This window comes from Macrotis lagotis, chromosome 2 (assembly GCF_037893015.1).
Source record: "Macrotis lagotis isolate mMagLag1 chromosome 2, bilby.v1.9.chrom.fasta, whole genome shotgun sequence".
Taxonomy (NCBI): Eukaryota; Metazoa; Chordata; class Mammalia; order Peramelemorphia; family Peramelidae; genus Macrotis; species Macrotis lagotis.
In genome coordinates this window covers 228,308,367-228,327,012 of record NC_133659.1, presented here as the reverse complement: position 1 = coordinate 228,327,012, position 18,646 = coordinate 228,308,367, and the positions used below count along the sequence as shown (strand labels likewise).

Sequence of the window (18,646 nt, the reverse complement as noted above, 5' to 3'; positions counted from 1 at the left end):
TATAGCTACAGTTGGTCAAGTCAAATATTCAGGTTAGATCATTTGATGATTACTGATATTTGAACTGTTTATTATCATTACTGAGAATAGAAAGATTGCTAAAAGGTTTGTGTGGTTGGGATTCAACCTATTGGGTGGAAACTTGACATGGCATAACAATGAATCAGGAAGACTCTTGGAACATAAAGCAGTGGAAATAACACTGAACTAGGACTCACAAGATCTGGTTTGTGGTCTCAATTCTTATAGTAATGAATGATTTGACCTTAAACAAGACCCTTCCTTAGCCTCCAGTCCCTCATCTCTAACATTATATGGTTCTATGGCCCTGTATCCACTTCCAAGAGAATATTCTATGATTATAGAAAGTGAAGGGAAAAGGAAGGGAAGGAAAAACAAAGGGAAGGGAAAGGGAATGGAAAAGGAAAGAAAGGGGAAGGGAAAGGAAAGAGAAGAGAAAGGAGAAAAGGAAAGAGAAGGGGAAGGAAAAGAAAAAAGCTTGTATTAAGCACCTATTATATGCCAGGCATCATGCAAAGCATATTACTAATATTACATCATTTAATACTCATAACAACACCAGTAGCTGGATACTATTATTATTCTCATTTTATGGTTGAGGAAACTAAGTGACTTAACCTCAGTAGACCTTACTAGAATATTGCTGTGCCCAACTCCATGAGGCCAGACCACTAGACAGTCATGACAAATTAGACTATATTGCTTCTGCCCCACAGTACAATAAAGTACAAGTTATTCCCTACCCTTACCATTCTTTGTCCTCTCCTCCCCTTCCCCTCACCATCTGCCAAGAAAAAGTCTCATTTCTCTTTAAGTATACTGAATCTTTTTTCCAATTCCTGGCAAAGTGTGAATTCACTAGGAAAAAAAGAGGGAGGAAAGCATCAGTCTGGAATTGCATAGTGGAATTTGAAGTCTCATGGTGTGGCTTTGAATGCTGCCACTTATTCCTTATATAACCTTAGCTAAATGATAGCCTCTCTTAGTCTCAGTTTCTTCATCGATAAAATAAAGGATTTTAACTTAGTGATTTCTAAGATCACTTTTGTCTCTAGAAGTCTACCAAAAAAAGTTTCAAAGTTCAAATTTCTTGTTCATATTATTTACACTTTTACCAGGGAAGGTTGATCAAGGGACCCTTGAAAAGTTGAATTCTTTTATCCACTTGATGAAATTACAAGATGTGAAAAGTAGGTGGTAAAGAGGAGATATTTTCAAATATTTCCCTTTCAGACCTTGATTGCTCCATTTGCATATGAAATATTAGCAAAAACAATGGCTCTCCTTCCTCTTCCTTCTCACAGATATGGATGAATGTAAGATCCAAAGAGTTTAAATGTGAGCAAGTCAATTTGACTAGCAAGTGAACTGTGGAATCAGGTTGAGAAGAATCAACTATGAAGGAATAACCCTACTTTTAAGTTAACTCCTAACATTTTTTCCCTTTTGCCACCCAATAGACAATATCATCTTGTAGGGAAATCACATGACAACCAATAGAATAGAGTTCAGCAATGGAGGTGGGTTGAGCCAAGTTAAATTAAGAGATATCAAAATTCTAATCCAAGAACCAAGATCCTATTCAGGAGATGGAAGATCACAAAGCAAAGACTTCTACTAAACCTAAGGTATGGGTTTGGGTTCTTTTTGAAAGTGCATAATAGCACTTAAGGACTGAATGTCAATTGAAACAAAATAGGATTGGTAAGGATAGCCAAGCAATAAAATGGCATCTGGCAGCAACTTGTGGAGCAACATTTGGCAAAGTCCTAGAGTAGCATCTGGTAGAGACTGAGAGACCAAGAACTACCAGAGGAAGTTGCATACAGCAGTATAAAGGTCTAAAATTCAAGTTAAATAGTCAAATAATAAAATATATAAAATTAAAAGTACTGCAGCTTAGCTGCTTTCATCAGAGGGATGAAAATATGTAAAAATCCTTGATCACATCGTTCCCAGAAATGCTATGTGTATTTGTGGGAAAGTAGGCCCCAGGTGGGTGGGGAAAATATTTTACTACTATTCTTACAATGTCATTAAGGCCATTACTTTGAGCTAATTCTATCATCTAACTAATTAATTAAGGTAAATACACTGATGGGGGCTCACAAGCTATGATTTTAGAAGTGATAACCTTGGATAGTTATCCCCTAGAGAATCTAATCTCTGAATGTGGGCAAAGTATGCTATGGTAGGATTGTATAATAAAAATTGCTTTGATAAAAAGAATAGTGAATAAAAAGTTAGAAGTTCTTCAACTTCAAGGATATATGATTTCATTTTCACTACCCCAATGAATATTATAACTTCTATAAAGATCTTTGAGAATTGCTGTGTCTAAGAAAATAAGTATCCTGCAACCAATCTGCCAACAAGTCTATCTGAATTTATTAGGCCAATTCTCAGATAACAGTACCTTCACTCTTGAGACTGCCCCCCAAATATCTTATATTTGTCTTATTTGTACCCAGTGATTTCTACCATGTCTCCTCTATTAGACTGTGAGCTCTTTGAGATCAGGAGCTGTTTGTTTTTGTCTTTCTTTGAATCTTTAGTATTTAGCACAGTACATAGTAGATGCTTAATAACTGAATCTTTTATTAACTATTGAATGACCCCTAAGTATCTCATTTTATCATATTTTAATAATCAGGTCTGCCACTCAAACTTTATTCAGAGAGATCTATAATTTTTAAAAGAAACCAGTCTAGGGGCAGCTAGGTGGAGCAGTAGATAGTCATGAGTCAGAATAGAGCCTTGGAGTCAGGAGGACCAAGGTCAAATCTGGCCCCAGACACTTGATACTTACTAGTTGAGTGACCTTGGGCAAGTCACTTAACCCCATTGTCTCTCAAAAAAGAAAATGGAAAAAAAAAGAAACAAGTCTAATGATCCACTCAACAAAAAAAAATTGATGAAGAATGTCATTTATTCAAGTTATAGGATATATGGTCACCTAGGCAATCTATTCATACATATATCTTAAACTACAGATGAACCATTATTTGAATACAGAATTCAATAGAAGGGAAAGAATGATCTAGTTTGCATTAGGAAAATTATATAGCACTTTAAATGATTCCAAACTATTTCCTAAGACATTTTTGTTTCACCCCCATTTTTCAGATATATACTACTATATGTTAGTGAATTATGGAAAATAAAATCTCTGAAAAGCAAAATTTCAGGTGATCCAAAGGGCAACAAAGAGACGTTTATTGGATAAAAAGTAGGTTTCAACCTCTTACTAGGGGTGGCTAGGTGGTGCAGTGGATAGAGCACCAGCCCTGGAGTTCAAATCTGGCCTCAGACACTTATTAATTACCTAACTGCGTGGCCTTGGGAAAGCCACTTAACCCCATTGCCTTGCCAAAAAAAAAAAAAACAAAAAAAAACACCTCTTACTACCTATAACTGGTGACCAGAGGTAGCTAAAAGATTATTGTTCAGGATATTTATGGTCAGAAGAAATGGAGTGGTCATTGAAGGAAAGATTTAGTAATAAGGTTAGAGGCAGCTAGGAAACACAGTGGATAGAGCATTGACTAAGCCTGACGTCAGTAAGTCCTAATTTCAAATACGGCCCCAGATACTTAGAACCTGGATGGACCTGGGCAAGTTATGTGACCACTGTCTGCCTCAGTTTACTCAACTGTAAAAAGAGATAATAATAGCATCTACCTCCCAGGCTATTGTAAATAACAAATGATATAATATGTGTAAAACACTTAGCACCATACCTAGCATACCAGGCATCTAATAAATGCTTGTTTCCTTCCTAGTCCATGTTTGAAAGACAGTGTGGTAAGATGGAAGAAGCATAGGATTTGGAGTGAAAGAATCTAGGTTGGCTTCTTGTTAACTTTATCACCTTGGACAAATTATAACACTTCTCTGATACTTGATTTCCTCATCTGTAAAATAAGGCCTTTAATCTCAAATTCCTTCATACACAGAATACACTTGTATCTCTGCTCTTGAGATATGACAAATGCTATCCAAGGAAATTAGGGACAGAGGGTGGGATCCACAATAAAACTAGTCTAGCCAGACAGTACCACTAATGGATGGGACAATACAATTGATCTTTTGTTTTGAGTGCTTCACTTACTTTTTTTTTAATTTTTTTTTTGAGTGCTTCACTTTCACCTGTAAGGATGCAAAGATTTTTCCTAGACTGTCATGTCTACTTCCTTTCTCTATTCAATCCTCCCCTTCTTTCTCTTTCTTTCCTTCCTCTTTCTTTCTTTCTTCTTTCTTTCTTTTCTCTTTCTTTCTCTTTTTTTCTCTCCTCTTTCTTTTTTCTTTTATTGCTTCCTTTTTTCTTTTCTTTGTTTTCTTTCCCTCCTTTCTTCCTTTTTTTCCTTTCATTTTTTCCTGTTTTCTTTTCAAAGCAGAAATTACCAACATCCCTGCCTGAGAAATAACTTCCATCTCTTTTTTGCCTCCCTTTTCTCCAATTAGCGAGTTATTATATATGTGATCTTGTATATAAAATCCATAGAGGATTTCCACTCCATGAGAGAAAACTGGAGGATCATTCTAGGCTTCTGCTTTGTGATCGGCATGCCAAGGCAAAACTGTAATAAGTAAATAATACTACTATCCCCAGAAGGCAGGCAGTAAGAGACACATACTGCATTTCACTCAAGGATATTTGTGCTAATCTTGAGCAGCTGAGAAACTTAGGAAAATATGGATGCTATACTTATTAGGAGATTTTTTTTCTTTTCTTTTCCTTTGTTTGTAAATCTATTACCAAAGAAACAGGTTGGGGAGGGAATTCTCAAACCCAGTAAAGGTTTAATGCATGTTGGGAACAGCCAAGTGGTGCAGTGGATAAAGCACTGTCCCTGGAGTCAGGAGTACCTGAGTTCAAATCCAGCTTCAGAACTTAATAATTACCTAGCTGTGTGACTTTGGGCAAGTCACTTAATCCCATTGCCTTAAAATTAAAAAAAAAAGTTTAATGCATGTCATTATCTGTGATGAACTTATAGCTTCCAGAGGATTGCTAGGCTCTGTACTCTGGGAAGAAAAGTTGAGTATCCATGTCAGCATCTAATATCCAAGATATATAGACAACTAAAAGAAATCTATAAAATAAAAAAAAATTATCCAATAGATGTGTTCAAAGGATCTGAGCAAATAGTTCTCAAAAGAATTGTAAATTATTAACAATTATAAGACTAAGCTTTTCCCAAATAATAAAAATTAAAAGATACATCCCCTTGTTTCCTCACAGATGAGGGAGGGCGGCATCAAGTGTGGAATACAGCATATAACAGCAATTTTTACATGTTCTTTATTTTTTTATATTTTTCTTTTCTTTCTGATTTTGATATTTCTTTGTTAACAAAAACTGGTTCTTTGGGAGGGAATGGAAGGGTGTAATAGGAAATGAAGGTGATGTAAAAACAAATGTATCAGTAAGATTTACTTTTGAATGCAACATTTTCCAAACCACAACTAATTAGAGAAATGTAAATTAAAACATCTTTGCTTTGCCTCCTACTCAGAAAAAATTGGCAAAGGTAACAAAAGATGAGAATACCTAATGTTGAACCATATTAATACATTTCTGATAGAATTGTGAATTAATTGCTTCAACTATTCAGGAAAATAGCTTGAAATTATGCTAAGAAAATGAATGTGTCCATATTTCTTGACCCAGAAATGCCTCTACAAGCCACTGGACCCAAGGAGATTATTGTTCCTGACTTTAGGACCTGAGTTCAAATCTGACCTCAAACACTTAATAATTACTTAGCTGTGTGACCTTGGTCAAGTCACTTAACCCCATTGCCTTACCAAAAAAAAATCAAAAACTTTAAAAAAAAGAAATAGGAAAAAAGTAGAAATTCATCAATTAGGGAGTCAAATTGTTATACAGGTATGTTATAAATATTACTACATTGTATGAAACAATGAATATAGGAAGAAAAATAATATTCAGAATCAATGATTACAAAAATAAAAATGGAAAAATAACATTTGAAATTAAATATATGAAATTATAATGGTCAGGAAATGTGAAAATACACCTCCCTTCTTTCCTTAGAGGAAAGAGGTATGGAGGAAAGACAAAAGTTATGGAATAATACTTAATGTATATGGGTAGAATACATAACATCAAACTTGTTGATGTATTGATTGGTTTGCTCATTCTTTTTTTCCTTTTTCAAAATAGATTCTTCTCTGAGTAGAAGGAATGATATATTGGGAAATGGAGGTGTTATAAAAAATTACATTGATTGTTTTTAATTAAAACTGGTTTTTCTTAGAGCTCAGTCTAGAAGTGCTATACTATAAGATCCAGTATTAAACTTCTCAAAGTTTTGTACTGCTCCATTTCTAACCTGGGCTGATTCTCGCCTCCTTAGGCACTTTGGTGGTAGCCCACTGTTATGGGACTCAACATATTCGTATCAGACTTAGTGTGGACACTCTATTGATAAGCTTAGTTCATTACAGCTCAGAATATTTGATCTTCAGAGACTCATCTTCCCTGATAGTAGAACTTAAATACATATATTAATATGGTTTTTAAAAAAGAAATAGTATCAATGACAAGGGAATGAGGAGGGAAAGGGTCACCCCTTTTGGGACAATTGGGACAATAAACTTGTCATCCAAATAAATGTAGTAATGAAGGACCTCCAGGCCTATATGGGGCCTGGGAATTCCTGAGTTTGTGGTCAAGACTGGCCTCCCTAGGCCTTTCTGGCCTAGTTCTTATTTCATTTAAAACTGACTTATTGAATTCCTCCTATCTGCAAGATACTTAATACTACATAAACAATAGGCTGAGTCTATATGACCCATGTATAGACTCAGCCTATTGTTGGAGAGAGATCTGCTAAACTCCCTCAGATCTCTTCATATTTGTATTTTTCTATGCCTTTCTTACCTTTACTCGTGAAGTTATCTTAACTCTACCTCAGAGGAAAGTCATGTTAAATATTATTATCCTCAAAGGGAACTGAGGTTCAAATGGGGTTAGATGATGCCCAGCATCACAAAACTAACAAATGGCAGAATACAGGCTTGTATCCAAGGATTCTGCCTCCAAAGTTAGGTACCTTTCACCTACTTTATCATATACTACATTGGAAAAAAATTATATTAATAATTATTGTCTTTGGGACATAGAGTAGGAGGGAAAAGAAAATCATTTTTAAATACTCAAATACATCTGTGATCTCTCCAGTTTGGAAATTTTTCACAGCCTGTTCTATATGACACTTGTCCAAGTCATCTCATATGTTTGCTACAGGGGGTCCACCTAACATGCTGTGCATCATCCTCTCTCTCTTTATGTCATGAGAATAGTAATGTAATCACCTGTCTTCATCAGTTCATTTTCTTCCATTCACTTTCAGTTGTTCAATCATTTTTCAGTTGTGTCTGACTCTTCATGACCCCATTTGGAGTTTTCTTAGCAAAGATACTAAAGCAGTTTGACATTTCCTTCTCTGGACCATTGTTCAGAGGAAGAAACTGAGGCAGTGATTTGTCCAGGGTCACATAACTACTAAGTGTCTGAGGTTGGATTTGAACTCAGGCCTTCCTGACTCCAGTTCTGGTATTATCTACTGTGCTATCTAGCTGACCCTAATACATCTACCTTAAAAATTTTTTATTTGTTATATGTTACAACTTGTTCATGGGTTTCCATGAGCCTCTCCATTATCTTCTGTGTGATATCCAGGTGTTTCAATTCTTCAGAGCTTCTTACAGTCATGTAACAACATCAGCAGGATATTTTTTTGAGTGGACTTTTATTTCTGGGAGAAATTTGGGATTATTAAAGGAATGTCATAATTTCTGAAAATAATGCAGCACAGTCTCTTAAATCCATTTAAATTTTTATGCAATTGTAATGTTTATCAGAGACAGATGGCCAAGTATTATAGGTTTTTCCATCAACCTGTATGCATAATTATCTTTGCTTATAATTTATCATTTAAAAATCATTTGATTATGGTGTGCTTGTCTTCACATGTAAAATAAGCATCATATTACTTGCCTTCAGGAGTGAGAGAATTTGGAACAGAAAATATTTTCTAAAGCATTTGATTCTATTGAATCAAGAGACCAAAATGATGACTTAAAGATTCTCAACAAGCTGTTTCCTATCCATATATCAAAATCCTTCAAAATTTCTTAAGAGAACAAGAGAGAGAGAAAACTTTGTTCTAATTGCAAACATCAACTAAGGCAGGAAACAGGGAAATAGATGCTTACTAATAGTGTTCATCACCATTGTGAAGATCTCACCTAGAGGAGAAGTGAGTAGGTAGTTCCCTATGCATTGCACGGCTTTCCAGATGATCCTCCATGTAGAAGATATCATTCTGGTTGCAAAGATATTACAGAAACACCTGAAAGAAATCTATAACCACTTTTCCATGCTGCCCAGAAGAGGGGTCCATATAGTTCATGGTTCACAGTTTCCATTGTAACTTTCACAGTGTCCTGAACCCTGGATATCTTGCAGATGAAGGAGGAGGATGTCCTCAAATTCCTTGCTGCAGGCACCCATTTGGGTGGCACCAATTTGGACTTCCAGATGAAACAGTATATCAACAAAAGGAAGAGTGATGGCATCTATATCATTAATTTGAAGAGAACTTGGGAAAAGCTTCTGCTGGCAGCTCATGCCATTGTTGCCATTGAAAATCCAGCTGATGTTAGCGTTATCTCATCCAGGAACACTGGCCAGAGAGCTGTTCTGAAATTTGCTGCTGCCACTGGCACCACACCTATCGCTGGATGTTTCACTCCAGGCATCTTCACTAACCAGATCCAGGCAGCTTTCAGGGAGCCTCGCCTCTTGGTAGTCACTGATCCTCATGCAGATCATCAGCCTTTGACTGAAGCATCATATGTTAACCTTCCAACCATTGCACTGCGCAACACAGACTCCCCACTTTGCTATGAGGACATTGCCATTCCATGTAACAACCAGGGAGCTCACTCAGTGGGTCTGATGTGGTGGATGCTGGCCCAAGAAGTCCTGTGGATGCGTGGTACCATCTCCCATGAGCGCCCATGGGAGGTCATGCCTGATCTTTACTTCTACAGAGATCCAGAGGAGATTGAAAAGGAAGAGCAGGCTGCAGCTGAGAAGGCAGTGCCAAAGGAGGAATTTCAGGGTGAATGGACTGCACCTGCCCCAGAATTCACTGCTGCTCAGCCAGAGGTGGCTGATTGGTCTGAGGGCATCCAGGTGCCATCTGTGCCCATTCAGCAGTTCCCTACTGAAGATTGGAGTGCTCAGCCAGCTACTGAGAACTGGTCTGCAGCTCCTACTGCTCAGGCCACTGAATGGGTAGGAACTACCACAGAGTGGTCCTAAGTTTTACCCAGATGCTCTGATAGTGTTGGAAAAATGCTGATCGAAAATAAACATTGGTTTCTTAACAACAACAAAAAGAAATCTATAACCACTCAAAGAATTTGCTCCAAACATTCTCAAAGGAAAAACCTAGGGGATGTCAAATGTTTATTGCCCAGATCATTTTGTTCATCCTTTGTTTTCAAAGAGGACCATTGACACAGGATGATATCGTGACTTGCTCATGAATTGGATTTAAATGAGACAGAGTTGCACAAAGTCAGCAGCCTTACTCTTTCTTCCGGTCATCAAAATCCAATGACAAGACAAAGTCAAGGGGGTAGCTAGGTGATGCAGTGGATAGAGCACAGGCCCTGGAGTCAGGAGGACCTGAGTTCAAATCTGGTATCAGCCACTCAATAATTACCTAGTTGTATGACCTTGGGCAAGTCACTTAACCCCACTGCCTTGCAAAAACAAAAACAAGACAAAGTCAATGTGATTAGCAATAACCCAGGATGCAGTGGATGACCTGATGTCTTCCATGTCTGACAATCTCTAAGCATTCCACAATACCTTCTTCAGTCACTTTCATAGCCATTGGAACAAATTTGTCCCATCCACCCATTCCTCCAGGGGAGATCTTCACATGCTTGGGGGAGATATCCTCCTAAATCGCTGGTCTGTTGGTTACCCTTAACCTATGCTTAACCTACCTACCAAGATAGTTTTACTGAGGTGTGGTCTTGCCCATTCTACTTGTGACTACAAGAAGTCACAGGTGAGAGTTAGGTGAAAGGTAGATAGCAAAGGTTGGATGAGCAGCACTGAAAAGGTCTCTGCAAACCAAAGATGAACATATACAACTGGATGAACAAACCAAGTAGCCCATCAAATTTGCCACAAGTCCTAAAAATTGCCTTTTTATACTTAATAATATCCATCTTACCATAGCTGATATAGTGTTTGTTCCTATAGATATTCTGGAGTATAATTTCTTCTAGCTCCTTTGCCTTGAAAACTTGCCATTAACTCTAGAACTCCTGATAGCAGACTCCAGCAACACATTCTGATTTCATCCTTCTAAGACTGAAGTTAAAAGAGACTGAGTCATCAGACAGAGAGACAGACAGAATACAAATTGCCTCTCCAACTTATTTGAAGGATTATTTCCTGGCCTTGATTACAAATCAAAGGGCGAGTCTTCAGTGTCACCTCTATAGTTTAAGTTTGGCAAAACAACCTTTGATTCTAGGGGGTAGGAATAGAAGGAAATAGAAAATCACCTCTGTGGCCTTGGTTTCCTGTTGCTTAAAATGAGGGGATTGGTTTTAATGACTTTCAAATCCCTTGTAGCTCTAATATGCTGTGTTCATATAATTGATTCTTCTCCCCACCTCTGCCACAGGATTGGGGACTGCAGAAGTACAGACCTCATGTTAGAACACAAGAGACTTTCCTATGTTTCTCTTTTAGATCTTTTCACTGTATAGAGATGGGGAAGTGAGGGTAAGGTATTGATTTTACACTACCCTGGGGAAGTATCTATCACCAGACCCCTTGCCACAAATGTTATGGACAGAAATGATGCATCAAGCAGGGGGTCTGAATGAAAAGATGCCCTTTAATTTCAAGAGCCTGTTCAGATTTCTATCTATATTTCTTTATCTCTCTTTTTTTCTCCTTTATGTTCTTCCATCTCCCTCTTTCTGCATCCTTTCCCCCTCTCTTTCCTCATATCTTTGTAATCATAGCAATATTACCCAAGAGAGAGAGCCAAAGAAAAAGAGTGAAAGAGAGAAAGAGACAGAAAGAGGGAGAGAGAGCACTTATAGCTATATATAAGACCCTTTGCCTGAAAGATGCTGCTTCAAAACTGTCCCAGTTAATCAGCCCTAGATAACTAGAAGCTTCTAGGCCTTTTGCTGCTGCTGCTACTTCTTATTTTCTCCACCTGGAATTGATGGAGAAGGGCAGCAGTCAGTCCTTCAGTGGCCTGGTGGCATATGCTTGAACAATTTTCTGGAGGAGCATGAAAGATTCATGAGGGTAAAGTGTTAGTATGTGTACTGACTGGGTAATAGGTTGGGACTGAGTTCCCAGGCTGATGGGGGAGGAGGAGAAGCCAGCCAGGCCTATCAGGTGAAGGCAAGAGAAAGGAATACAATGGGCAGGCTGTCCAGAGCAGCAACCCTGGTTCTCTCACCATACTCCTTGTAGCAAGATCATCTCTTTTAAGAGGTGGGGGGGGGGGGCACTCATGGGGGAAGGGAATAAATTCCCTGAAACTTCATAATAAGGGGAAAGATTAATTTTAAACTAGCAGATTTAGATGCTTTTAATAATGCATTACCCTCACCTAGACATGCAGTTGGATCTATGTGGTCATACGGATTTTACGTTTTCACTCTTTTGATTTGTTCTCTAAAGGTCACTGAAAGACTGGTTTTAAATTATCTCTCTGAAAGAAATCCATTCTTGTCTGTCTCAAGATTGTGGTGAGAGATAGAATATATTGCAAATGTGTTGGAATTCAAAGGAGTTGGTAATGTATCAAAATACAAATGTTTGGGGATTTTCTCCACAAAGAAAATTTGATCTGCTGGGGCAGGGCCTGGCAATATATTCAGGAGGGGCTACCCTCTAATCTTTGCTGATTTCCTGTCTTTATCCTAATGTCTCTGCCCCATGTGGATAAATAGCATAACAGTCATAGAATCATAACACTTCTTCCAGTCTAGCCCTCACAGTCATCATCTAAGGAAGCAATTCCTTCGCAAAAGGGATCCAGTCATTGTCATATAGGGCAGGACTTGCTGCTGGAGAGAAGTGATGCAGCATGGGCCAGGCAAGATCAATCACCACCACCTCCCTTTAGATATTGATGGAAACAGCACAGAATACTGAAAGAGCATTAGGAATAGTATTCGGTCCTGGGAAGCATCTCCCATGAAGATGCACCATGGAAGCTATTTCTACAGGTGCTACAGTGACAGGAACTGAAGATTCAGAAAAGAAAGTTCTAGCCACCAAAATCCGTGACACTGTCAAATGATTTACTGTCAGAAACTGATATAATTTTATCAGTGGAAATGGCACTAAAGAAGAGACCTTACCTTCTGCTTTGATGCTACCCTCAAAGGACCAGGATTTGTATATATGCTGTCTCTATTAGAATGGGAACTCATTGAAAGCAGGCATTGTCTTGCTTTTCTGTTTGTATCTGCAGTGCTTTGTACAAAGCTTAATAAATGCTTTAGTCATTCATTCATTGACTCATAGAATTTCAGAGTTGAAAGGGATCCTAGAGATTATATAGTCCTATTTGCCCCTAAGCACAAATTCCTTTACAAAATCCACAACAAGGGGTCTAATTGAATACCCTCTTTGATGGTGGACTTGTTACCTTATGAAGCAACCCATTTGGGGATGGGTCTAACTGTGAGAAATATTGTCCAGTCAAAAATCTACTTGGGCAATTTTGACCGGTGGCTTCTAGTTCAGTTCCCTGAGGCTGAATGGAGCAATCCTAATGTTTCTTGCCCATGACAGTCTCTCAAATCCTGGAAGATCACAGTAAAATTATTCTCCAATTTATTTCTTCTCCAAGATTAATAGCCCAAATAACTTCAAATGATCTTTATATGACATGATTTCTGGAGGTCTCCTTACCCTCTGGCTCACTGATGGTTATATCTGACTTGTCTAAGGTTTTCCTAAAGTATAGAGCACAGAACTGAATAAAATACTCCAGATGGGAGTCTGGTAGAACCTACAATAGGACTAATGTGGGTGCTCTGACCAAAGGAATATAAATTTTTTTATCACTGAACCTCACAAGATACCTTGGGGTTTAGGATTTTTCTCTTCCCTACTTATTTATTCTATCATTTAAAAAAACTAGAACAATTAACTCTTTTATCCTTGTAATTTCAGCTGCGATTTCTTGAAATAGAGGTCTGGAAAAGCTCATTAAGATTCAAATGAAGGGCAGATAGGTGGCACAGTGGATAGAGCAATGGCCCTGGAGTCAGGAGTACCTGAGTTCAAATGTGACCTCAGACACTTAATAATTACCTAGCTGTGTGTGACCCTGGACAAGCCACTTAACCCCATTGCCTTGCAAAAACCTAAAAAAAAAGATTCAAATGAAGCTGTTTCATCATATCTTAAACCCAATTGGCCATTGCCTGGCCAATTATGGTCTCCATCCTGGTCTCATTTGGTCATTGTCTATGTTTTGATGGTTCAAGAGTGAGTATAAATAGCAATCATTTCAGTTCTGACCAAAAATCCTGAGGATCTTTTCCTCCCAGTTTGATTTTTTTTTGAGTAGGTAAACGAAACCATTTTTTTACCTCATTTCTCACCTAACCTTAAACCACACAATGGATGTTACCTCAGACAAACTGAGACCTAGGAAAGATAGCCAGTCATCCTAACCTCTGTCTTGCCATTCGACTCATATGACTCTGAAGGAAAGAGTTAAATTATGATGGCTTTGCACAGCCTTGTCTCACTTAAATGCAATTCACTTACAAATCAAGACATTAATGTCTACTCATGTCACTTGTCCTCTTCAAGAAAACATCTATCACCTCCCTAATGCTAGACACCACATTTCTATTAATGCAATGAGCCCAAGATCAGATTAACCTTTTTAACTAACATTTCATGTGGTAAGTTTATTGTGCTCATTTTTTCATGAGATTATTGTTTAGTCCCACCTCCCCTATCCTATGCTTAGTAAAAAATATGGAATAATAAATACATTGTAAATTCACTTTATCCCCACCTAAAGAAATGAGATGCTTTTATTCCTCGATAACTGATTCACTACCATAGTAAAAATAATTACCCTTTATTATTGAAGGACACCCTGACTTTCACATAAGATTTCTCTATCAACTGCTCAAATTTTCCATACTTCCTATTCCCTACTCTCACATCTGAGAAATTAATTCCTTTTTTACTGAAAAGAAATGTAGGCCATTTGATTGGAACTTCTCTCTTCATATCAAAACCTTGACTTTATTCCACTTGTGTACTCCTTTCCCCTAGACTCTGACAATTAAACAGTCTTTCCTTTGACCAAGACTAGATCCTCTACATGTGTCCTAAATCCCATACTCTACATCTTTTTCCACAGACAGAAATCTTAGTCATCCGCCATACTGCAATTTTAAATTCTCCATATTTACTCATTCATTCCCTACTGCCTTCAAATATACTTAAATCTCTCCCATCCCAAAAAACTTTTGTTACATACTACTATCCCCTCAAGCTATTGTCTAATATGTCTCTCTATTGTCTCTTAGTCAAATTCCTTGTGTAAAGCCTACATCTGGGGCAGTGGGTGGTTCAGGGGATAGAGCACTAGCTTTGGAGTCAGAGGGACCTCAGATACTTACTAGCTGTGTGACTAAGCAAATCTCTTTACCACAATTTCCTACAAAAAGTCTTTGTTTGCTTTTGCTTCTTCCTTTTTTCTCTCTCTCTCACTCCTAGATCCTTTTGCAATCTGACTTCTAATCTCATTGCTCAACTAAAATTGCTCTCACCCAATGAACCCCTAAATGATAAATTATAGTGTCACCTAACCTTCTAGTCTTTCTTCTGCATTGACACTGTTGACCATCATCTTTTTTTGAATACTTTCTCCTCTTTGAATTCACATGACACAACTCTTATGGTTCTCCTCCTTTGTGTCTAATGTTTCTACTCAATGTCTTTTGCAGTTGACCCTGTCCTAAGTCTGCTATTGTTCATTCCCTACATTCTCTCATAGTGAGTTCCCATGGATTTAATTCTCATTATTATGCAGATATTCTTTATATCCAGACCAAGACTCTCCCTTGAAATTCAATCTGACTGGGGCGGCTAGGCAGCTCAGTGGATAAAGCACCAGCCCTGGAGTCAGGAGTACCTGGGTTCAAATCCAGTCTCAGACACTTAATAATTACCTAGCTGTGTGGCCTTGGGCAAGCCACTTAACCCCATTTGCCCTTGCAAAAAAAAAGGAAAAAGAAAAGGAAAAAAAACCTAAAAAAAAAAAAAGAAATTCAGTCTGGCATCAACTGTCTATTGGCTATTTCTCATAGATATTCCAGACATCTCAAACTCAATACATCCAAACCAGAACTCATTATCTTCCCTTCCTAATCTCTTACTAACTTCCCTGTTTCTCTCACTTGATGTTTTGAATTTCATACCACATTCTACAAAGTCATTTGCAAATTCTTTATCATTTCAGTCTCCATAATTTCTCTTACATTTAATCCCTTTTCTTATTCACACAACTACCACTTTAGTTCTGACTTTTATCACCTCTCTAGGTTATTGCAATAGCCTCCTAACGGCACCCTGTCTCAAATCTCTTTTCATTCTAGTTCCTTCTATAGTTAAACCTGCTAAGAATGACTTTCCATAAGTGCAGATCTTACTCTGTTATTCCACTACTCAATTAACACTAGTGGTTTCCTAATGTGTCTAGTATAGAATATAAATTATTCTTTCATAGCTTTTAAAGCCCCACACATCTTGGCCTCAATCCATCTTTCCAGTTTTATTGTATATTATTACCCCCTCTCAAACTCTCTGATGAAGCTGAAGTAGCTTTTTCTCTTTTCCTTTAAGGCACAGTCAAGCACAATCTTCTATGTGAAGCCTTCCCTGAACCCTCTAACTGCTAGTGCCATGTCTACTTAACTATACTGTAGCTAATTTTATTTATATTTTATTCTATATGTACTTAAGCATGTCCTTGATGTTAAAAATGTAAGTTTCTTCAAGTGGGGATTTCTTCATGTATTGTATTTATATTCCCAGCATACTAGTGCTAGGGTCTGGCACATAGGAGTTACTTTATAAATTCATATTTTTATGCTTTTGTGATTTATTTTAATCCAAGGCACAGTACTTTATATTTCTCCATTATTAAATGTAATCCGTTTGGTTAATCTTTCTAGCTTTTTAAAGTATTTTTGGCTCCCAGTTGTCATCTATTCTTTGCAGGTTTACTTCACCTACAAATTCAACAAATGATATTATCTATAACTTCAGTTAAGTAACTGATTAAAAATACTTAAAAATAGGGACAAGGAAAGAAATCCCTGGGGACCTTCTCTCCACATTTAGGCATTATTTCACATTATTGCACTGAATTGAATATATAGCAATAAGTATTTTTTGCCAGGCAGCTAATAAAGAGAGCTTAGATATAATTTATTATTTCTCCATCCCTAAATTTAGCCTCCCTGCTGCATTTAACCAAGTTGTTCCTCCACAACTTCACAATCTTGTTCTAAATATGCAATAGAAGGTATTTCCCTACCAAATTCTATAACTTCAATACCTCCCAGCACTCAGGTACATTATAAACTACATCAAATTATATTTCCTTCCCTATTCTCTTTGCACATTTTTAGGGATTTGGTTTTTTAAACACTTGTCTATCTGATTTTTCTTATACAAAAAATTCCTTAAGATGTGATTTCTCTCTCATCACACTCAGTTTGGATCGATGTACAACATGGAAACAAAATAAAGACTGACAGGTTGCTTTCCGTGGAGTGGGGGGGGGGGGAGGGAAGTAAGATTGGGAGAAAAATTGTAAAACTCAAAACTCAAATAAAATCTTAAAAAAAAAATTCCTTAAGATCAAAGCTAAGTTAACATTAATTCCATCCATCCATTCATTCAATAAATGCTTAGCACCCGTAGGGTACTTTCTTCTTTGACAATTTCTTTGTTTCACACATTGTAGTTTTAATGTGGTTTCTAGAACTAGACATTGTGCCTTTGCTCGGAATTCAGTGGGCTAAAGTCATTAATGCTTCTTGATATAGGCTAAATAAATAAGGGTGCTGAACCACTTTGGCTCTCTCCCAGCTCTGGACCCTGAGCCGGGACTCCAGGAGACAGTACCAAGATGATGAAACTGAGATGCAGAGAGAGAGAAGAGACTCCCCCAAGGTCACTGCCACTAGGTAGACCAGTCCAAACCCCATCTCAGGAGCAGTGGTTCGGGGAGGGGCCAGAACACTTCGGGGGGGGGGGAGCCTCGGCAGAAGCGGTGGCATCTGGCCCCTGGAACCAGCATGGACCCATATACACACACACATGCATATATATATATATATATATATATATATATATATATATATATTATGCAAATACATCAAGTGGGCCAATGAACAGTATTTTATATAGGTCTTCTGGACAATCATCATCATCATCACCTCTTCATTAGAGTATTATAATAATTACCTAATTTGTCTCCCTGCCTCATGAATCCTCCTCATTTTAGTTCATTCTTTTTTTTATTTCTTTTTTTTAAGTTGGGTTTTTTTTTGGTTTTTTTGCAAGGCAAATGGGGTTAAGTGGATTTTAGTTCATTCTATCCATGCCGTCAAAGTGAATTTCCTTAGGCATATATCCAATCATATCAGTCTCCTACTCAGTGAACTCTAGTAGCTTCCTATGGCCTCTAGGATAAAACATAAACTCCTTTTTATTTCAACTTTAAAAACCTGACTCTATTCTATCTTTATAATCTCATGGAATTTTACTTTTACTAAAAGATGGCAGCTTTAAAATTTTTGCCTTTGTATCTCCAAATACCCAAAATAGTTCACAGGGAAGATAGATGCTAATTCTGTCATCCAGTAGGTTAGTTATCCCTTCCACTTTTGTAACATTTGATAATTTGGTGAGCATGCTATCTAGGCTTCTGATCCCATCATTGATAAAAACTATTTAGCAGTACAGGGACAGGCATAGATCTTTGAGAGACTTCATTAGAGGTCTCTTCAAAGTTGTTATTGAACCATTAATGACATTCCTTTGAGTCTGGAGCTTGGACTACTATTGTCACCTAGATGTCAAATCTATCTTTTCTAAAATAATAGTAAGAGATGTTTTATCAAATACTTTGATGATTTTGGCAAACTACAAGTATCTATCTAGCATTTATAAATTGCTTTATAATTTTAAAGCACTTTGTAAATATCTCAATTTGAATGAGATATTTATTTTATTTATGTAAAAATATAGTATTCCTTTAATTTTCTATTTAATCATTCTTAGTAGAGGAATACTCAAAATTTACAAATTTTAAAATTTACATTTATTATATTTATTTAAATATTTACTTCCCTTTACTAAGCATCTACTCTGTACACTAATGACTAGGGATTTTAAAAAAAGATTGAGCTAATCTAATTAAGTCCAATTTCATAAGACTTTTTAAAAATTTATTTTTTCCAAATTTTTTACATGTAAAGA

General features: G+C 37.1%; 1 pseudogene; it reads left to right on the top strand.

Moving 5' to 3' along the window:
- LOC141512099 (small ribosomal subunit protein uS2 pseudogene) overlaps positions 1–9,413 on the top strand; it is a 109,760-nt pseudogene extending 100,347 nt beyond the window's left edge.
- Positions 9,414–18,646: the final 9,233 nt, after the last annotated feature.